The 23,596-nt window shown below is 44.8% G+C and overlaps 1 protein-coding gene across 1 annotated transcript in view; it reads right to left on the bottom strand.

The window, feature by feature from the left end:
• AP1B1 (adaptor related protein complex 1 subunit beta 1) overlaps positions 1 to 8,296 on the bottom strand; it is a 52,185-nt gene extending 43,889 nt beyond the window's left edge. The window contains exon 1 of the mRNA XM_065890324.1: positions 8,183 to 8,296. The gene's annotated coding sequence lies outside the window, so the exon portion shown is untranslated. The remainder of the gene's footprint in view (positions 1 to 8,182) is intronic.
• Between the last annotated feature and the right edge of the window lie 15,300 nt (positions 8,297 to 23,596).

Below are 23,596 nucleotides of genomic sequence, written 5' to 3'. Positions count from 1 at the left end.
TATCCAGTTATTACCAAAACCATCTTTGACAGGTTCTCAGGCCCAAAACCTCAGTTACCCTTGATAACACACTCTCTCTCATATCACACATCTAATCCATCAGCAATTCCTGTGGGGCCTAACCTCAAAATGAATTCCAAGTCCATGAAGGGGCTTCTCACCAGCTCTATCACTACCACCTGGCCCCAGGCCATCATCCCCTCCCACTGAGATTGCTACCAAAGCTGCTTCCATACTGCACCTGACAGCCCATCCCGGCAACAGCCAGAATGGTCCTATGACAGTCTAAATCAGACAATGGCAACCCTTTGCTCAAAATCCCCCAATGGTTCCCTGTCTCACTCAGAGTAAAAGCCAAAGTCCCTACCATGGCCTCATGGCCCACAAAGTCCTGGATGAGATGCATACCCGCTTCTGTCTCTCACACACACACACCCTCCCTGTCATTATCTCTTTCAAACTCTTCTTCCACTGTTCTCCCCATCACTCCCTCAGTTCCAGCCATATGGGCCTCTTTGCTGATCCTGGAACACAACAGGCATGTTTCAACCCCAGGGCCTTTGCACATGCTGTTCACTTTGCCAATGAGGCTCTTTCTCTAGAAAGTCTCATGGCTCAGCTCCTCATCTTTTTTCCCCCCTCCAGTTTTATTGAGATATAATTGACATACAGCACTGTAAAAGTTTAAGGTGTACAGCATAATGATTTGACTTTCATACATCATGAAATTATTATCACAATAAGTTTAGTGAACATCCATCATCTCATATAAATACAAAATAAAACAGAAAAAAAATGTTTTCCTTGTGATGAGAAATCTAACAGTTTACTCTCAACAACTTTCATACACAACATACAGCAGTGTTAATTATATTTATCATGTTGTGCATTACATTTCTAATACTTATGTATCTTTTAACTGGGAGCTTGTACCTTTTGACTGCCTTCATTCAATTCCCCTCCCCCCAACCCCCACCTCTGGTAACCACAAATCTTATCTCTTTTTCTATAAGTTTGTTTGTTTTTTAAAGTATAATTGACCTACAACACTATGTTAGTTCCTTTTACACAACATAGTGGTTCGATATTTATACATATTTCCAAGTTATCACCACTGTAAGTCGTTATGTCACCATACAGATATTACATACTTATGGACTATATTCTCCACGCTGTACATTTCATACCTGTGACTCATTTATGTTGTAACTGGAAGTTTGTACCTCTTAATCTCCCGCACCTATTTCTTTCCTCCCCCCCAACCCCAGCCCCTCACCTCTTTTTTTTTAATATCTTTATTGGAGTATAATTGCTTTACAATGGTCTGTTAGTTTCTGCTTTATAACAAAGTGAATCAGCTATACATATGCATATATCCCCATATCTCCTCCCTCTTGCATCTCCCTCCCACCTTCCTTATCCCACCCTCTCTATCCCACCCCTCTAGGTGGTCACAAAGCACCGAGCTGATCTCCCTGTGCTATGCAGTTGCTTCCCACTAGCTATCTATTTTACATTTGGTAGTGTATGTATCCCTCACCTCTTTCATGTCTTGGCTCAAATGTCACCTTCTCACTGAGGTCTTCTCCGACCACTTTATTTAAAACTGAACACGCTCCCAACAAATCCCCCACACTTCCTATCCTTCTTTCCTCTTTTTGTTTTTTCCTCTAAGTACTTATCACCAACATAGGATAAAACACTTATCTATTTTTTTCCCCTCCATAATGAAATTCCATAAGGACAAGGATTTTGTTCATTTTGTTCCCTACCGTATTCCTAGCTCCTAGACTGGTACCTGGCAAGTAGTAGGGGCTCAGTAAATATTCAAATGACTGGTGCTCAATCCTCCTCTTGGGGAAATTTCATGTTTTGTAAACCAACCTCAGCTAGAGAGCAGCTTCCCAATGTTGATTTCATGGTGTTTGCCAGGGTCAGAGCTACATCTGTTCTGGTTGTCAAGCTATTTTGAAATTGAGAATGCCAAACACCCTAGCCCATTTTACAGACAGTAAATGGAAGGTAAGTAAATAAATGATAAGAGAGAGAAGAAAGGGCAAAGGGTAGAAGGTCAGGTGGCAACATCTCCAATGGGAGGAATGTTCAGGCCACTTCCTTCAGATCACCATCAGATCACTATCCCCAGCCCTGGGTATCAGCTCAGAGTGACCAGAGCTGCAGAAGTGGGGAAACAAATTACTGGGGGAGGTGTGCAGAGGGGGCTCTGACACAGGCTATGATGTGAGCTCAGCTAGGCCCTTCCTTCTGCCTATAACCCTCCAGGCCCACAGCCTTCTGTGTTCCTCTAGTTGACAAGCTCTTCACTGCCTTCATACTTGCTGATCCTTCTGCCTGGATTATCTCTCCAGCTTCTAGATTTATCCTTCAAATCTCAGCTTAGGTGACATCACTTCAAAGATACCATCCTTGCACGCACTAAGTAGGTATTTTTCTGTCCTCATAGCCCAGTACTCCTATTCACATATTTACTGAGCCATAAATAGGTTTATATGCTGGGGATGAAGCAGTGAATTAAACAGACAAAAACCTTTCCCTTCATAGACCTTACATCCTTAATGGCAGACAGGAACCACAAGCAAGATAAATAAGTAACATATATAGTATCTCAGACAGTGATAAATGCTATGGAGAAAAAGAAAGCAGGGAAGGAAGATAGGGAGTGTGGGGGAGGACGAGTGGGAGGTTGAAATTTAACCAGGGTGGCCACAAAAGGCCTCCTTGAGAGGTGACACTGCCTGGGGAAGAGCCTTCCAGGCATAAAAAATAGTGCAAAGGTGGGAGTATGCCTGGCCTGTTTGAGGAACAGCAGGGAAGCGATGTGGCTTGAACAGAGTGAGCTGTGAGGGGGGCAGTGGGTTATGAGGTCAGAGAATGGAGGGGGCCTTACAGGTCAAGGTAAGGACTCTGGCTTTTACTCTGAATAAGCTGAGTGCCACTGGAGGGTTTTAAGCAAGAGTCCTGAGATCTGGCTTACATTTTAACAGGGGTGAGCTGCTCTGCCTCATTTCCCTCATGATTTATCTGTTTTTCTAATTATAACATTTGTTTTCTATTTCTTCTTTGTCTCTCTCCCCCACTAGAATGTGGTAAGCAATCCAAGGGCAGAAACTGTCTGGCTTGTTTACCTGTCACCACATTTAGCCCAGTGCCAGGTGCACAGCAGGGCTCAATAAATACTGAATGAATGAAGGAACGAACGAATAAATGAATGTTGGGCATATGAAGGCTCTGTCCTCAGTGTCTCAACATCCAGCCACCCAGCCCTTAGAGATCAGAGAGTGAAAACCACAGAAGAGACTCAATAGCTTGCTATAATGAAATTTTGTCATTCTACTCTAAATGTTTAGGACCCTAAAAGCAATTAGGGTGTGATAAAAAGTATGTCACCCGGGCTTCCCTGGTGGCGCAGTGGTTGAGAGTCCACCTGCTGATGCAGGGGACACGGGTTCGTGCCCCGGTCCGGGAAGATCCCACATTCCACGGAGCAGCTGGACCTGCGAGCCATGGCCACTGAGCCTGTGCATCCGGAGCCTGTGCTCCGCAACGGGAGAGGCCGCAACAGTGAGAGGCCCGTGTACCGCAAAAAAAAAAAAAAAAGTATGTCACCCAAGGCTAGTCCTCTATAGAGCTCAGCTGTAACGAATGTCAGTGCTGAAAACCAACACTGAAGGGCTGGTTTTAAAACTTTTTTTTTTTTTAAACTTTCTGGCCATGCCACACAGCTTGTGGGATCTTATTTCCCATACTAGGGACTGAACCCGCACCCCCTGCAGTGGAAGCGTGGAGTCTTAACCACTGGACTGCCATTGAAGTCCCAGTTTTAAAGCTTTTGAGACCTGACTTCCAAACCTACAAATCTTGCAGCTCAAGTCCACAGAGGAGACTATGGATCAATGACTAAGGCATCCTGGCTGATGATGACCTCTGGGCATTCTGTAGTCAACCAATCATACTTAACTAGAGAAGGCCTCCCAACTTCAGGGAGACCCTCTTAATGGAGGTCAGAGGTCAAGCCCAAGGCCAAAAACCCAAAAAGCATGAGGCTTGGGAGGCTAGAACCATAGCCAAGCCCTTCCTCAGCTCCATTAAATAACAGGAGACAATTCAAGAACAAGGGATTGGGAAAGGAAAGGTGGCCACAGAGGGTACAACATGGGCTCTCAAGGGGTCTACACAACCTAACAGGCACAACCATACCACAACTGCAAAACGAGAATTACAATGTCACATACTTGAGGGGTCTGTGAGGCTAAAACAAGTGAATACATGCAAAGCCCTCAGCAGTACCCAGCCCACCAAGTGCTTGATAAATGTTAGCCACTTTTACTACTACACAGGGAGAGCCGTTACCACCAGTACCTCCTGCTGCTCCCCAACCCCCAGGTCTCTGGAGGCCCTGAAGCACTCTGATGGCTGGCTGGGTGGTAGCAGTAGTTCGAGAGTAGTTATTCCCACCATTGGGCAGATTTCTCCCTACCCCCCTGGGGTGACATGATGATGGACAGGAGATCATCTGGGAAGTGCTCTGAATTCCTTAGGAGTCAAGGAATCCTAAAAATTCAATGTGATATTCATTCATTCATTCACCAGACATTTACTGAGCACCTACTATGTGCCAGATATTTCACTAGGTGCTGGAGACACAGACAGTTAAAACAAGTCCTCTCCAGGGATTAAGAGCTGTTTACTTAGAAGACAGCCAAGTACACAGACAATGACAACCCACTGTGATCAATGCCACAGGACAACCAGTTCAGGCCTGCAAGGTGGGGGAGATGATCAGATGGGAAGCACCAAGTAGTGGTCTAGCAAAGAAGCGGGTGTGTGTGACAGGAACTGGTGCTCAGGAGGTGGGAACAGCACAAAGCAAAGACACAGAGGTAAACATCTGGGGCTGGCAGAAGTGGCAAGCAGTTGAGTTTGACTGGAACTTGGGGAGATGCTGGAAGTGAGTAGTAGGAGAGATGAGGCAGGAGAACCCCGCAGAGGTCAGAGCTCAAAAGGCTTTGACCGCCACGCTAAAGAATGTGAGTTTCAGCCTGAGAGCAGTGAGGATCCACTGATGGATATTCAAGCAGAATTTTTTTTTTAAAGGATTCCCCACTTGCCCAAGTAATATTCTCTCTCTGGAGTTATTTGTTCCTCTCTGTGTGAAGCGAAGAAGAACACAAAAACCATTCCTGTGCTCTGATAATTTATCAGTGACCTATCTTAGGCAAAAAGACCTGTTCAGGGCTTCCCTGGTGACACAGTGGTTGAGAGTCCGCCTACCAATGCAGGGGACGCGGGTTCGTGCCTCGGTCCGGGAAGATCCCATATGCTGCGGAGTGGCTGGGCCCATGAGCCATGGCCACTGAGCCTGTGCGTCCGGAGCCTGTGCTCTGCAATGGGAGAGGCCACAGCAGTGAGAGGCCCACGTACTACAAAAAAAAAAAAAAAAAAAAAAAAGACCTGTTCAGAAAAAGAAATACCTACAAGCAACAGATGCCCCTTTAGTTTTCAGAAATACACCAAAGCGCGAAACTCATAACCAAGCAATGTTTGCTCACCATCAGCACACCAGGCTTTGGTGCCAGGCGTGGGGGTTTTCAGGAAGTGAGCAGTCAAGACATGCAACAGCTTCAAAGGATGACTAGAAAAAGATGAAAGTCCAAGCCCAGAGCCAGCAGGACCAACAGACTGAATTTCTTCTGAAACACTTTTAGGAAGTGAAACAAGAAGGATGGGAGAAGTCCTGTGTACATAAAGGTCTCTGTCTGCAGATGGAAGTAACACCCCCCAAACCAGGCCCCCAGTGGGCATCAACTGCCTAGGATCAAGGCACCCACCACCACAACAGGCTCTGACAAATGTCCTTGTCCAGCCCCGACATATGCCAATGTTCGGTGGTGGGGGGGTGGGGAGGGGAAGGTATTATTTGAGAGCTGAGGTAAAGAAGGCTCCAGGTCACACTACCAAGAAGCTGCTGAGCTGGGACTGGAACCCAGGGTTAACTGATGGGGAGTCGAGGAGTGCTTTTTCCATCACACCTCTAAGCTATTCACGTCGCTCAGGTGAAGCCTCTGCTCAAACCACACTCAACAGATAATCTCTACACAACCTCTAAGGGATCTGAGTCTTTGTAAACTAGTGAAGTCACTCTTCATGAAGCTGCTCTAAGAGGTCGAAGGAGCCTGGTAGGCTCAACTCAGGACAGGGAGCCAGATGCTCTGAGCTCTGCTCATGTTCCTACCATCTGTGACAAGTCACTTCATCTCAAATCCTCTCTTGGAAGGATGGGGATAAGGTAACAATATTAAGTTTCCGTGAATTCAATGGAACTAGGAGAACAGATCGTAGAGTTTAAAAACAGGCACTACAGTAATATTTATATCACAGCTTTCTTCAGAAGCATGTGGAAACCCTCAAGGGTTCGTTAAGGCTTATAATACCTAGGAGTGAGTAGGAAATCAGCAGGTCTGTGCTGCTATCAGGGAAACTGAGGCAGAACTGGAGCAAGTGAATGTCTCTGCAAAGGAATAAGGCTCAGACTCACAAAGCCTCATCCTCTGGCCATGAAACCACCTTACCTGGACAAGATGTGGCTCCCCAGTCAAGAAGCCATGGGACCTGTACTTTTCTCAGAGACACAGACCCTTCCCTTGGGAATGTTCAAGAACCCAGGGCCAAAAGATCCCCTAGCGGTCACGTGGTTCCTCTCTTCACTCCAAAAAGAATGCAGCTCAACCACTCTCAAAAGAAGTTCTGGATATTGTTTTTTTCTTTTTTTTTAAAAATTAATTTCTTTAGTTAGTTTTTTGGCTGTGTTGGGTCTTCATGGCTGCGTGCAGGCTTTCTCTAGTTGCAGCAAGCGGGGGCTACTCTTCGTTGAGGTGCGTGGGCTTCTCATTGTCATGGCTTCTCTTGTTGTGGAACACGAGCTCTAGGTGCGTAGGCTTCAGTAGTTGTGGTGTGTGGGCTCAGTAGCTGTGGCTCACAGGCTCTAGAGCGCAGACTCAGTAGTTGTGGCACATGGGCTTAGTTACTCTGCGGCATGTGGGATCTTCCCGGACCAGGGCTCAAACCTGTGTCCCCTGCATTGGCAGGCGGATTCCCAACCACTGAGCCACCAGGGAAGTCCTGGATATTCTTAAATTCATTTCATGGCCAGCCTGTTTTATGTCTCACAGTTCTCAATAGTCAGGAAAAACTTCCTCTCTTGCCCTGAAAGGTAATCAGTTATAGGAATAGCCTACAGGACTGTTTCATCCTGAAGAAAGTGAATCAAATACTCCTTATGAAGATCAGATGAGAAGCAAGAAGGCTACATCTTTATATAGGTGCAAATTTAATGGTTTAATGGTAGCTAAATATATTAAATAGCCCCTACACCCCAACCTTGCTCCAGCCTCTCCTTTGTCTCTGCACTTACAGGTCCGTGAGAGCCTGGGTGGGAACCCTGGCTCTTGTCTATACTACCCGATTGACCTTACAGGTGTGATTTAACCTCTCTGTGCCTCAGTTTCCTCGTGGATAAGATGGGGATAACAACAGCAGCTACCTCACAAAGGTTGCTGGGAAGCTTAAATGCGGCATTGTAAGTGCCTAGCACAGGGCTTGGTACACAGTAGGAGCTCAGTAACCAGTAGCTAGCATTTCCATCAGTACTTTTGGCATTATTACAGGTGTCCCCAGTTAACTTGTCTGTGAGGCATCTACGGACAGACCAAGCCCAACCCCACCCCAGAGGAGGCGGTGCCGGGCCATTTCTTAGTTTTTCTTTTTTTCCTTTTTGAACCTTGGCAAAGAGATAAGGCCCTGAACGACGAGGAGGCGTCAGGATAGCCACGGGGGTGACTGTGCAGGGGGAACCAGTACCCAAAGAGAAGTTTCCTGTCTGGCCAGGTGCAGGCTCCCTCAGGCCTAAATCTAGGAGTCTCTCCGGGAGGGCGCCCTGGGAGGGAATGCGGACTTGGGGTGGCTGGGGTGCAGGCCGGAGGCCAAGGGGGCGCGAATGAATGAACCCGCAGCCCTTCTGCCTCGTCCTGGCTTGGGAAGCCACTCTAGTCCCTCCAGCTCCCTGTCCTCTCCGTGACCTTTGACCCCAGAAACCCCTCACCTCAGACCCCTGACTCCCCGCCCCACCACTTCTCCGGCCTCGTCGGGCTTCCCGTTTCCTCACCCACAGGTCCGAACGGCTCCCGGAGCCACGGCGCTGCTCGACGCGGCAGTAAAATATCTGCGGCCTTGTCCCCCTGCTCTCCCCGTGCGTCCGTGCCGCCGGCAGCTCCGAGCCCCACGGCTGTCACCTGCCGGGCGGAAATGAGCTGCCCGCGCGCGGGCACTTCCGGTGGACGCACGGGCTGGGGGCGGGGTCAAGAGTGCACTGGCTGGGGCGGGGGGTGGGGCCAGAAGGGGCGGGGCCTACCGGAATTAACTCCGCCCCCGACACGTCCTTCGCCGCCGCTGTCTTCGGTAGAGCGCGGAGAAAAACCAGGCAAGCTAACCGGTTGTTAAGCAATTTAACGTGATGGAGATGGAAAAGTTCGTAGAGACTTTGAGATCCGTTTCCCTTCTGTGTTACAGACGGGAAAACTGAGGTTCTGAAAGGGGCAGGTGTTGCTCAAGAGCACTTACCTTGTGAAGGGAAGAGTTAAACTAGAGCTGTAAGTCTAGTCTAGCGCTTGCAGCCCTTCAGTGCAGCCCTTAGGGGAATTCCGCGTTTTACGGGAAAACCTCAGACCCTCCAAGGAGAACTTCATAATGTCCCATTTCCCCTTTTGCTGGGTCGGCCAGGACCTCAATTGCTATAGCTATCTCGCTCCCAACTCTAGTACTATTAACTTTCTCCTCCTCCTAGATAATTTCTGATCATTCTCTTTAAAATATTTAAAATAATATTTGCATTGTAGAGAAATGGAAATATACTAGTAAGCAAAAGGAGATAAAAAAATCATCTGCAATCCCACCGACCTGAGACAATCATTTTCAACATTTTGGTGAATACCCTTCCAGACTCGACATATCATGCGGTACCTTTAACTCACCAAGATATTGGTAAAGCTTTCCCAAAACAATAAATACATTTCTATTTGGTACTTTCCAATGCCTGCATGGAATTCTACAGTATGGGTGCCATCACTGTTCTAAAAAACAATCCCCTACAGCTGAACACTTAGGTTGTCACCAAACTTTTAATATTATAAAATATATTGATAAATAAGCATGCACAGCCAAGTCTGTATGTCCCATCTAATCCAGATATTACTGTTTTAATATTTAATATAGTTTTCTATGTTTAATCAGCCTCAACTACTTTTTTTTAACATTTATTTATTTTATTTATTTATTTTTGGCTGCATTGGGTCTTCACTGCTGCGCGCTGGCGTTCTCTAGTTGCGGCAAGTGGGGACTACTCTTCGTTGCAGTGTGCGGGCTTCTCATTGCAGTGGCTTCTCTTGTCGCGGAGCACAGGCTCTAGGCATGGGGGCTTCAGTAGTTGTGCACACGGGCTCAGTAGGTGTGGCTCACAGGCTCTAGAGTGCAGGCTCAGTAGTTGTGGCACACAGGCTTAGTTGCTCCACGGCATGTGGGATCTTCCCAGACCAGGGCTCGAACACGTGTCCCCTGCATCGGCAGGTGAATTCTTAACCACTGTGCCACCAGGGAAGTTCCTCAACTACTTTTTATAAAATGTTATTTTAAAAATAATTATAGACTTACAGGAAATTGCAAAAATAGTACACAAAGGGTATCATGTACCCCTCACCCAGCTTCCCTCCATGGTGACATTTTATATATTGGTAGTATAATATTGAAACCAGGATATTGTCATTGGAACAATACCATTAACTACATTACAGACCTTACTCCACTTTTAAAATCCTCTTATGAAGTAGACAGGAAACAAATAAAATTCTATATGTACATGCCATGTTCCATGTGCTATATACAGCTGTCTGGAGGAACCACCATTCCCCTAATAATAAATGTTGGCAAATGCCATCAGCCTCATTGGAAAACAAAATTTCACTGGGAATGTGACATGGAAAGAGAAGAATTATCCAACAAAACAAACCAAGGAACTTAAAGGTACCAAGCTGGACAGCTTATGTGAAAGTGACAAGTTAGTGGTAGAAGCAGTCAGAGATGGAAGATTTCCAAGGAGACAGAAGTCACAGCGTCAGTTTGCTCAGGAAGGATATCCTGAGGAAAGTGACATTTGTGCTAGGCTTTGCCCAGTAAGAACACAGTTGCATAGGATGAGACAGAAGGAAAAGGTGATCCAGGGACAACAGTGCAGAGGCAGGAAGGCAAGGGAACCAGACATCTGGGTCCTTCAGAAAGCAGTTCCCAAGTCCCTGATCTGAATCATGCCCTGGACTGGGTGTTGGATAGTTGCATGGCTGAGGCAAAGGCCCTGCTCTTGCTGACCCTACTGTTTGTCTGGGGAGGATGACAGAGCAGCAGACACGAGTGTGATTGGTGCTGTGGTAGGGGATGGGCTGGGGGCTATGGGAGTCCAAAGCAGGAAGTGCAGAGCAACAATGAATGTTTATGGAGCACCTCTGGTGGGCCAGGCAGTGTGCAGAGGGTCTCATTTCCTTCTCACTTCAGCCCCACTTTATCCAGGTGGAGGGTTGTTGCAACTCCAAGAGCTTAAGCCAAACAGTGTGTGAGTGGCAGCGCTGAGGGACTGGCCCCAGAGCCCTTGGATATGTGCTCTCACAAGTCCCACTCATTCACCTAAAATATATTTGTCACTAAACCAGCCATATTGGGAATACAACAATGAGCAAAAGGCAGCACGATCCCTCCTTGGGGCTATGGTGGAGTGTGGGAGAAAGACAAACAAAGGAATAATTATAACACCACTCAGGATGGCTTCCTGGAGGAGGTGACATCCAGCCTGAACTGTGAAGGATGATATTCCTCCTACTAACAGTTACTGTGAATGAATCACTGTGCTTGGCTTTTTCACATATTAATCCACTGAACTCTCCCAACAATTCAATCCCATGACTGTCTCCAAGGAAAGATGAGAAGACTTAGGCCAGTGGGCAGAGCCAATTTCTCCCTGACTCCCTTGTGGGCCTGGGCCTTCTCTCCCACAGCTCAGCCTGACAGGAAAGCTAAAAGGATACTACTAATAAGAGGAGGCCAAAGGCTGGATAGTTACAGCTTGCAGAGGTGGGAGACGGAAGCAGGGAAAGGGGGCGTTTGGGGGCTTCCCTCTCCACCGCCACCACCAAACCCAGCTGGCCACACGGCCGAGTCACACTCACCATCAAATGCTGACCGCTGTGGCTAGAACAGTCGCTCCTGGGGCACGTGTGGTTCACCCTGGCCCTCTGAGACTCCAGGATGGGTGGAGCAGAGCCGATGATGGCCAAGCCCAACTGGAGAGAGAACCAGCTTCTCCCAACAAATACACCATTACTAACAACATCACCTCCTGATTGGAGGAGGACGTTTTTCATCTTCTACCCTGCCCTACTGAGCTGACTGATGTTGGACAGGCCTGTGCACCTCTTTGGGCCTCAATTTCTCCACTCTGAGAACTCTGAACCCATCATGGGCCAAGTACTTTGTATACCCTTGACCTCCATCACTTTATTTAACCCTCACTGTTCTCAAGAGGTGGGTGCAACGATAACCCTCACTTTACAGGTGAGCACACTGAAGCCCTGAGAGGCTGAGGAACTTTCCCAACTTCACAAGGCAACAATGTGCCAAGCTGGGAGTCCAGGCCAGGGCTGGTGACTGCAGGGCCCAGGCTTTCTCCCTTGTCCCATCCTCACCTGCCAATGAGGTCTCATCTAATCAGAGGAAGGTGGTGTCGAGAATTGACCTGGTGCTGTGTGACCTTCAGCAAGTTCCTTCCTCTTTGTGACACACAGAAGCTCAGAGCACGCCCTTCCCACCCTCTCTCCACACTGGTGCATAATAAATAAAGGTTGAACAAATTAAATATTCTTTCCGTCTGTGCCCACTAGAGGGCGCACGGGTGACATTAATTGCCACCCTTCCCTTCCAATGGAATTGTTGCATGGGCAGCCCCACGTCAGCCTTTCTACGTCTAGACCTTCTTTCTAGATTCTTCTTCCTGTAATTACTATTCCTCTACTTCAGTTTGTGTGTGCTTGTTTTTTCTGTTGTTTTTATCTTACACATTTCTAAAAGTTGCCGCAGAGCCTTTCTGGAAGGAAGCAGGAGGTGACTGTCCACAAGCCTCACTGACTAGGCCAGTGTCCCACCTGCTGAAGGTGGGCAGCTCCATCTCCCCCTCCCACCCCCCCCACCCCCCCCCCGCCCAGGCCAGGACTGGCACAGCTCCCAGGACAGAAGGGCCTAGAGTCTGCCCAGGACCCCTCCTCCGCTGCCCCCATCTCCCCCTGCTGCAAATGTTCGCATTACACCATCCCTGGGCTTCCCAGGAACAAAATGCTGCTCAACCCTCCTGGTTTCTCTGCCACCGCAGGCTGCTTCTCAAAGGGCTCTGCCCTCCTCTCTCAGGTGCCCCTGAGAGGGTTGGATGACCCTCCACTGGTGCAATCGAAAAGGCCCAGACTCTGAAACGCACCTGGGTTCAAATCCCCAGCTGGACCTCACTTTCCAATTTGGAAAATGGGGCTGATTGAGCCTTCGTGCAAAGCTGTTACAGAGATTAAATTGTACAACTTCTGTAGAGTGCTTGACAACCTAGAAACCCTCCTTCAAGGCAGCTGTTATCTGTGTTAATATTAGTTCAGCTCAGCCACTTCCTGACTGTGTCTGTGAGCACATGACGTAGCTTCTTTGAGCTTCCCTATCTGGAAAGTGGTACTAATACTCTATACAGATGTCAAGAAAATTACAGTAGATGTTGTAGGTAATATTCCTAGAGCAACAGCTAGCAGGCACTAAATAAGCATAGTGATTACGTTTATTAAAGGCCATAGATTAGGGCACAGAGAAAATGTCAATAAATTCCAATATAGAAGAACTGGAGTTCATACATCCTTCTTTGATAACAATCTACAAAACTAGAAATTAAAAATAAAACCAGAAAACTACCCCTACACCTGGCAAATAAAACCCTTTCTTTTAAACAACTCCTGAGACTTCTGGGTCAGGTAGTGGATTCAACATGGGCATGTGATTCTGCTCCTTTCTGAAATTCTACTAAAACAACAGTAAGGGAACTTTAAAATTTTGACAAACTATAGATAAAATAAAATTTGTCTTTTAAACCATTTTTAAGTGTACACTTTAATGGGATTAAGTAGATGCACATTGTTGTACAACCATCACCACCATCCATCTCCAGAGCTTTTTCATCTTTCCAAACCGACACTCTAAACCCATTAAACACTAAACTCCCCAGTTCCCCGTTCCCTTAGCCCCTGGCAACCACGATTCTACTTTCTGTGTCTACAAATTTGACTGTTCTAGGTACCTCATGTAAGTGGAATCATAGTGTTTGTCCTTTTGTGTCTGGCTTAATTCACTTAGCATAATGTCCTAAAGGTTCATCCATGTTGTGGCATGTGTCAGAATTTCATTCCTTTTTATGGTTGAATAACATTCCATTGTATGGATAGACCATATTTTATTATATTTATCCATCCATCAGTGGACAGTTGTGTTGCTTCCACCTTTTGGCTATTGTGAATAATGCTATAGAAATATTGGTGTACAATGGGGGAAACAGACTCCACTCTTGGAGGGCACACACAAAGTAGGGTGCGCATTGGGACCCAGGGCAAAGAGCAGTGACCCCATAGGAGACTGAACCAGACCTATCTGCTAGTGTTGGAGGATCTTCTGCAGAGACAGTGGGTGGCTGTGGCTCACCGTGGTGTCAAGGACAATGGCAGCGGAAGTTCTGGGAAGTACTCCTTGGTGTGAGCCCTCCCAGAGTCCGCCATTAGCCCCACCAAAGAGCCACGTAGGCTCCAGTGCTGGGTCACCTCATGCCAAACAACCAGTAGGGAGGGAACCCAGCCCCACCCATCAGCAGACAAGAGGATTAAAGTTTTACTGAGCTCTGCCCACCAGAGCAACACCCAGCTCTACCCACCACCAGTCCCTCCCATCAGGAAGCTTGCACAAGCCTCTAAGATAGCCTCATCCACCAGAGGGCAGACAGCAGAAGCAAGAAGAACTACAATTCTGCAGCCTGTGGAAGGAAAACCACATTCACAGAAAGGTAGACAAAATGAAAAGGCAGAGGGCTTTGTACCAGATGAAGGAACAAGATAAAACCCCAGAAAAACAACTAAATGAAGTGGAAATAGGCAAACTTCCAGGGAAAGAATTCAGAATAATGATAGTGAAGATGATCCAGGACCTCGGAAAAAGAATGGAGCAAAGATCGAGAAGATGCAAGAAATGTTTAACAAAGACCTAGAAGAATTAAAGAACAAACAAACAGAGATGAACTATACAATAATTGAAATGAAAAATACACTAGAAGGAATCAATAGCAGAATAACTGAGGCAGAAGAACGGATACATGACCTGGAAGACAGAATGGTGGAATTCACTGCTGTGGAACAGAATAAAGAAAAAAGAATGAAAAGAAATGAAGACGGCCTAAGAGACCTCTGGGACAACATTAAATGCAACAACATTCGCATTTTAGGGGTCGCAGAAGGAGAAGAGAGAGAGAAAGGACCTGAGAAAATATTTGAAGAGATTATAGTCGAAAACTTCCCTAACATGGTAAAGGAAATAGCCATCCAGGTCCAGGAAGTGCAGAGAGTCCCAAGCAGGAAAAACTCAAGGAGGAACACGCCAAGACACATAGTAATCAAATTGACAAAAATTAAAGACAAAGAAAAATTATTGAAAGCAACAAGGGAAAAATGACAAATAACATACAAGGGAACTCCCATAAGGTTAACAGCTGATTTCGCAACAGAAACTCTACAAGCCAGAAGGGAGTGACACGATATATTTAAAATGATGAAAGGGAAGAACCTACAACCAAGATTACTCTACTCGGCAAGGATCTTGTTCAGATTCAACGGAGAAATCAAAAGCTTTACAGACAAGCAAAAGCTAAGAGAATTCAGTACCACCAAACCAGCTCTACAACAAATGCTAAAGGAACTTCTCTAAGTGGGAAACACAAGAGAAGAAAAGGACCTACAAAAACAAACCCATAACAATTAAGAAAATGGTAATAGGAACATACATATTGATAATTACCTTAAACGTGACTGGATTACATGCTCCAACCAAAAGACACAGGCTCGCTGAATGGATACAAAAACAAGACGCATATATATACTGTCTACAAGAGACCCACTTCAGACCTAGGGACACATACAGACTGAAAGGAAAGGTATGGAAAAAGATATTCCATACAAATGGAAATCAAAAGAAAGCTGGAGTAGCAATACTCATATCAGATAAAATAGACTTTAAAATAAAGAATGTTACAAGAGACAAGGAAGGACACTACATAATGATCAAGGGATCAATCCAAGAAGAAGATATAACAATTACAAATATATATGTACCCAACATAGGTGCACCTCAATACATAAGGCAACTACTAACAGCTATAAAAGAGGAAATCGACAGTAATAAAATATTAGTGGGGGACTTTAACATCTCACTTACACCTATGGACAGATCATCCAGACAGAAAAGTAATAAGGAAACACAAGCTTTAAATGACACAATAGACCAGATAGATTTAATTGATATTTATAGGACATTCCATCCAAAAACAGCAGATTACACTTTCTTCTCAAGTGCGCTTGGAACATTCTCCAGGATAGATCACATCTTGGGTCACAAATCAAGCCTCGGTAAATTTAAGAAAACTGAAATCATATCGAGCATCTTTTCCGACCACAACGCTATGAGATTAGAAATCAATTACAGGGAAAAAAACATAAAGAACACAAACACATGGAGGCTAAACAATATGTTACTAAATAACCAAGAGATCACTTAAGAAATCAAAAAATACCTAGAGACAAATTACAATGAGAACACGATGATCCAAAACCTATGCAACGCAGCAAAAGCAGTTCTAAGGGGGAAGTTTATAGCAATACAAGCTCACCTCAAGAAACAAGCCTACCTCAAATAAACAATCTAACCTTACACCTAAAGCAATTAGAGAAAGAAGAACAAACAAAACCCAAAGTTAGTAGAAGGAAAGAAATCATAAAGATCAGAGCAGAAATAAATGAAATAGAACCAAAGAAAACAATAGCAAAGATCAATAAAACTAAAAGCTGTTTCTTTGAGAAGATAAACAAAATTGATACACCTTTAGCCAGACTCATCAAGAAAAAGAGGGAGAGGACTCAAATCAATAAAATTAGAAATGAAAAAGGAGAAGTTACAACAGACATCGCAGAAATACAAAGCATCCTAAGAGACTACTACAAGCAACTCTATGCCAATAAAATGGACAACCTGGAAGAAATGGACAAATTCTTAAAAAGGTATAAGCTTCCAAGACTGAACCGGGAAGAAACAGAAAATATGAACAGACCAATCACAAGTAATGAAATTGGAACTGTGATTAAAAATCTTCCAACAAACAAAAGTCCAGGACCAGATGGCTTCCCAGGTGAATTCTATCAAACATTTAGAGAAGAGCTAACACCCATTCTTCTCAAACTCTTCCAAAAAATAGCAGAGGAAGGAACACTCCCAAACTCATTCTATGAGGCCACCATCACCCTGATACCAAAACCAGACAAAGATACTACAAAAAAAGAAAATTACAGACGAATATCACTGATGAATATAGATGCAAAAATCCTCAACAAAATACTAGCAAACAGAATCCAACAACACATTAAAAGGATCATACACCATGATCAAGTGGGATTTATCCCAGGGATGCAAGGATTTTTCAATATATGCAAATCTATCAATGTGATACACCATATTAACAAATTGAAGGAGAAAAACCATATGATCATCTCAATAGATGCAGAAAAAGCTTTTGACAAAATTCAACACCAATTTATGATAAAAACTCTCCAGAAAGTGGGCATAGAGGGAACCTACCTCAATATAATAAAGGCCATATATGACAAACCCACAGCAAGCATCCTCAATAGTGAAAAACTGAAAGCATTTCCTCTAAGATCGGGAAAAAGACAAGGATGTCCACTCTCACCACTATTATTCAACATAGTTTTGGAAGTTTTAGCCACGGCAATCAGAGAAGAAGTAAAAGGAATACAAATTAAAAAAGAAGAAGTAAAACTATCACTGTTTGCAGATGACATGATACTATACATAGAGAATCCTAAAGATGCCACCAGACAACTACTAGAACTAGTCAGTGAATTTGGTAAAGTTGCAGGATACAAAATTAATGCACAGAAATCTCTTGCATTCCTATACACTAACAACAAAAGATCATAAAGAGAAATTAAGGAAACAATCCCATTCACCACTGCAACAAAAAGAATAAAATACCTAGGAATAAACCTATCTAAGGAGGTAAAAGACCTGTACTCAGAAAACTATAAGACACTGATGAAAGAAATCAAAGATGACACAAACAGATGGAGAGATATACCACGTTCTTGGATTGGAAGAATCAATATTGTGAAAATGACTATACTACCCAAAGCAATCTACAGATTCAATGCAATCCCTATCAAATTACCATGGCATTTTTTACAGAACTAGAACAAAGAAATCTTAACATTTGTATGGAGACACAAAAGACCCCGAATAGCCAAAGCAGTCTTGAGTGAACAAAACAGAGGTGGAGGAATCAGACTCCCTGACTTCAGACTGTACTACAAAGGTACAGTAATCAAGATAATATGGTACTGGCACAAAAACAGAAATATAGATCAATGGAACAGGATAGAAAGCCCAGAGATAAACTCACGCACTTATGGTCAACTAATCTATGACAAAGGAGGCAAGGATATATAATGGAGAAAAGACAGTCTCTTCAGTAAGTGCTGCTGGGATGGGCTTCCCTGGTGGCACAGTGTTTGAGAATCCGTCTGCCAGTGCAAGGGACACAGGTTCGAGCCCTGGTCTGGGAAGATCCCACATGCTGCGAAGCAACTAAGCCCGTGCGCCACAACTACTGAGCCTGCACTCTAGAGCCTGCAAGCCACAACTACTGAAGCCTGTGTGCCTAGAGCCCATGCTCCACAACAAGAGAAGCCACCGCAGTGAGAAGCCCGTGCATGACAATGAAGAGTAGTCCCCACTCACCGCAACTAGAGCAAAGCCCGTGTGCAGCAACTACGACCCAGTGCAGCCAAAAATAAATAAATAAACTTATTTTTAAAAAGTGGTGCTGGGAAAACTGGACAGCTACACGTACAAGAATGAAACTAGAACACTCCCTAACACCATACATAAAAATAAACTCAAAATGGATTAGAGGCCTAAATGTAAGACCACACACTATAAAACTCTTAGAGGAAAACATAGGAAGAACACTCTGACATAAATCACAGCAAGATTTTTTGATCCACCTCCTAGAGTAATGGAAATAAAAACAAAAATAAACAAATGGGGTCTAATGAAACGTAAAAGCTTTTGCAAAGCAAAGGAAACTACAAACAAGATGAAAAGACAACCCTCAAAATGGGAGAAAATATTTGCCAATGAATCAACAAAGGATTAAGCTCTAAAATATATAAACAGCTCATGCAGCTCAATATTAGAAAAACCAACAACCCAATCAGAAAATGGGCAGAAGACCTAAATAGACCTAAATTTCTCCAAAGAAGACATACAGATGGCCAAGAAGCACATGAAAAGCTGCTCAACATCACTAATTATTAGAGAAATGCAAATCAAAACTAAAATGAGGTATCACCTCACACCAGTTAGAATGGGCATCATCAGAAAATCTACAAACAATAAATGCTGGAGAGGGTGTGGAGAAAGGGGAACCCTCTTGCACTGTTGGTGGGAATGTAAATTGATAGAGCCGCTATGGAGAACAGTATGGAGGTTCCTTAAAAAACTAAAAATAGAATTACCATATGACCCAGCAATCCCACTACGGGGCATATACTCAGAGAAAACCATAATTCAAAAAGACACATGCACCCCAATGTTCATTGCAGCACTATTTACAATAACCAGGTCATGGAGGCAACCTAAATGCCCATCGACAGATGAATGGATAAAGAAGATGTGGTACATATATACAATGGAATATTACTCAGCCATAAAAAGGAATGAAATTGGGTCATTTGTAGAGATGTTGATGGATCTAGAGACTGTCATACAGAGCGAAGTAAGTCAGAAAGAGAAAAACAAATATCGTACATTAATGCATATATGTGGAACCTAGAAAAATGGTACAGATGAACCGGTTTGCAGGGCAAAAATAGAGACACAGAGATAGAGAACAAACAAACGTATGGACACCAAGGGGGGAAAGTGGTGGTGGTGGTGGTGGTGGTGGTATGAATTGGGAGATTGGGATTGACATGTATACACTGATGTGTATAAAATTGATGACTAGGGCTTCCCTGGTGGCGCAGTGGTTGAGAGTCCGCCTGCCGATGCAGGGGACACCGGTTCGTGCCCCGGTCCGGTAGGATCCCACATGCCGCAGAGCGGCTGGGCGCGTGAGCCATGGCCGCTGAGCCTGCGCGTCTGGAGCCTGTGCTCCGCAACGGGAGAGGCCACAGCAGTGAGAGACCTGCGTACCGCCAAAAAAAAAAAAAAAAAAATTGATAACTAATAAGAGCCTGCTGTATAAAAAATAAAATAAAATTCAAAAATTAAAAAAAAACCCACAGATATGATCTAGACTAGTTGCTGCAGACACATAGATTATTCTGGAAGGAAAAGAAACTGATAACATTGATCCCTGTGGGGAAGGGACTTGCATAGTTGAAGGACACCAGAGGGAAGGAGATTTCCCACTGAACTTCCTTTTGAACCTATAAAATTATTTTAAACTTTTCATTTTGAAATACTTTTAGACTTACAGAGAAGTTACAAAAATAGCAGAGTGTTCCCATTTACCCTTCACCTGGCTTCCTCTAATGTTTATATCTTACCTAACTGTAGTACAAGGATCAAAACCAAAACATCAAAACTGTTCATACGGTGCTAGTACCAAAACGCTAGGCTTTATTCAAATGTCACCAGTTTTCCCACTAATGTCTTTTCTGCATCAGGATCCAGGATGCCACATTATACTTCACCATCATGTCTCTTTCAACTCCTCTGGTCCGTGACAGTTTCTCAGTCTTTCCCTTAATTTATCAACGTTAAGCATCATGCATTTTTGGTAATACCACAAAAATGATGCGCCCTTCTTGGTACGTGGTATCAGGGGATACATGGTACATGATTGCCATAGGTCTTATTACTGGTGATGTCAAACATTGTCACCTGGTTGAGGTTTTATCTGTCATGTTTCTCCACTGTAAAGTTACTATTTTTCCTTTGTAATTAATAAATATGTTGTGGGGAAATACTGTGAGACTATACAAAATCCTATTTCATATCGCACTTTTTCCCACTAACTTTAGCATCCCTCACTGGTTCTTGACTGCAACAGTTATCACTATGGTGTTTGCCTAATGATGATTTTCTATTTCCCTCATTTCTTCTGTATGTATTAATTGGAATTCTACTGTAAGGAAGAGCTGCCCTTTCTTCCCCATTAATTTATTTATTCAATTATTTATTTCTATTCATATTCGATTTTTAAATTTAAATCCAATTATTAGCCTTAGGAACTCAGGAACATTTTTTCTGAGTTATAATCCAATTCTATACTTATTTATTTTGTGGATCATTTTGTCCAGCTTCAGCCTTTGGGAATCCCTTAAGGTTGGCTCCTGTCAATAGCTCTCATCTTTTTTTTTCAGCACTTCCTTACTTTCTGGTACCTCAAGAAATTTCCAGGTTCTTCATCAAGAGATGAATGAAGAAGTGGTATACACACACACACACACACACACACACATACACACAATGGAATACTACCCATCCATAAAAAAGAATGAAATTTTGCCATTTGCAACAACATGGATGGACTTGGAGGGTATTATGCTAAGTGAAATAAGCAGACAGAGAAAGGCAAATACTGTATGATATCACTTATATGTGGAATCTAAAAAATACAACGAACTAGTGAATATAACGAAAAAGAAATAGACTCACAGGTATAGAGAACAAACTAGTGGTTATCAGTGGGGAGATAGAAGGGGAAGGGGCAATACAGGGTAGGAGATTAAGAAGTACAAACCATTACGTATAAAATAAGCTACAAGAGGGCTTCCCTGGTGGCGCGATGGTTGAGAGTCGGCCTGCCGATGCAGGGGACACGGGTTCGTGCCCCGGTCCGGGAAGATCCCACATGCCGCGGAGCGGCTAGGCCCGTGAGCCATGGCCACTGAGCCCGTGCGTCCGGAGCCTGTGCTCCGCAACGGGAGACGCCACAACAGTGAGAGGTCCGCGTACCGCAAATAAATAAGTAAATAAATAAAATAAACTACAAGAATATATTATACAACACAAGGAATATACCCAGTATTTTCCAATAACTATAAATGGAGAATAACCTTTAAAAATTGTGAATCACTATATTGTAACATATGATATTGTACAGCAACTACACTTCAACTTAAAAAATAGGGTTTAAAAAAAGAGGAGTCCTTGTTCATGGAAGATCCAGTGCTCCAATAAAATCAATACAACTTTGGATTAAAAATCTGAAATGGGGAATTCCCTGGCAGTCCAGTGGTTAGGACTCCGAGCTTTACTGCCAAGGGCCCGGGGTTCAACCCCTGGTTGGGGAACTAAGACCTTGCAAGCTGTGTGGCGTGGCCAAAAAAAATAAAGATCTGAAATGATGTCCCGTCCCATCAACCACAAATTAAGCTTTGAGATTATAGAGTCACAACCTTTCCCTGGCAAACCCCTCAAATACCCAGCCACCATATGAAAGAAAAACTGTTCAAAATGTAATGTTACACATTTTGATAGTATTAAACATTTCTTCTGTTAAAAAAAAAAAAAAAGAAGAAGTTTCCAGACCCATCTTGTATTTTCTCTGCCCCAGCACTGGAATCAACCATTTTTCCAAACAAATTACCCTGGGATCATGATTTTATTAACCACAGATTAAATTTGTTCATTATGCTTTCTTTAGGTTAATATGAACTAGGTTACCTGAACACAGCATCCTGGGTGTGTTATGTGCATTACCTTCAATCCTCATATTACTGCTGCAGGCAGTGTACTATTATTACTGCTGTTTCACACATGGGGAAACTGAGGCTCAAAGCTCAGTTCGCCCATCCAGGTGGAGAGTTTGAGCTCAGGTCTGTGGGCCTCCAAGCCCAGCCTCTTCTCCCTGATGGAGACTGGAATTTAGGGAGGGCACGAGGGAACTGACAGGTCCACATCAGCATCTAGAAGGATTGTGATGGCTGCCTCAGAGGCTGTGGTGGACGTGTAACGTGTCACTCTGGCTAGACTGAGTGACTATTCCCACAGCTCCCTTCCCTGGGTGGGTCACAGAAGAGGTCCTTGCATGCCTGCCACTGGCCCACCTTCCCCAGGGTTGGGTCTTTCAACTTCAACTCCTAGGCCGATGGTGTGTGTTTGGCTCTGTGAGGAGCAGCCTGGAAGTAAGAACTGACCTGGATTTCAGCCTGTCTGCACGGGCTTGTGCCTGTGGATTCCAGCACGTTCTTGCTCCCCCGCTACCTTACCTCCGTCTGCCCTTCCGACAGCCTACCCTGTGGCTTCAAGCTCCAGCAACAGACTCAAGGATACAGCCTTCCAGAGACAGCTTAAGATGCCCCTACAGTCACCCTAAGTTCAAACACTTGTGACAAATCCTTTACTCTCTGTGGCCGGGTGTTTCCACTTGAATCCTAACTGCATCAGAGGAGAGACAGTGGTTCAGAGCAGGTGGGCCCTTAGAGTTCAGGGCCTCCAAGGGTCACCAGCATCGGGGTCCTCCCGCCAGGCCTGCTCAGAGTCCAGCTTTCCTATCTGTCCTGCAGCTATCAGTGGAGGAGGAGGACAGAGTTTCCCAAGCTGATGCTGACAACAAAAAGCTGCAGTTACCTACTGAATCTTACATAAAAATCAGATGCTCTGTGTCATAGGGGGTATTTTGGTAAATGGGCATCCTGGAACTGGGGCACCCTGGGGACAAAGTTGGTGCTGTGACTCCGTGGGTGGGTACCACCACCAGGATGGGGTCATCCGCTCCTCAGGAGCAGGGCTCGGCCTCAGCATCCAGGGTGGGACCCTGCTCCGGAACTCAGCTGGGTAAAGAGACCTGGACATCTGTGATGGCCAGACTCTGCAGCTCAGGCTTGGGGTGGCCACCAGGGGGCGCTGAGGCCATGCCCAGATGGCAGTGATGTCCCTAGGGGTGTCAGGGTGCCTGGGAGTTAGGAAGAATCCAGGGTAGAGGAATGGGGGTCTCCAAGGTTGAGCAGGGCAAATGCCCACTGTATCTGTAGGAACCCTTGGTGCTTTGGCTCCACCTGCTCCACCTTGGGCAGCTGGAGTACAGAGCTGGGTTGGTGCCACCTGGGACCCCCAGGAGGGCTACACTCGTTGGAAGGTCTGAGGCCATCACCATGCAGGGTGGGAGGCTGGATGT

The sequence above is a fragment of the Phocoena phocoena genome, chromosome 13 (assembly GCF_963924675.1).
Source record: "Phocoena phocoena chromosome 13, mPhoPho1.1, whole genome shotgun sequence".
Lineage (NCBI taxonomy): Eukaryota > Metazoa > Chordata > Mammalia > Artiodactyla > Phocoenidae > Phocoena > Phocoena phocoena.
The sequence above is the reverse complement of the archived record's forward strand: the minus strand, read 5'-3'. Positions and strand labels throughout refer to the sequence as shown.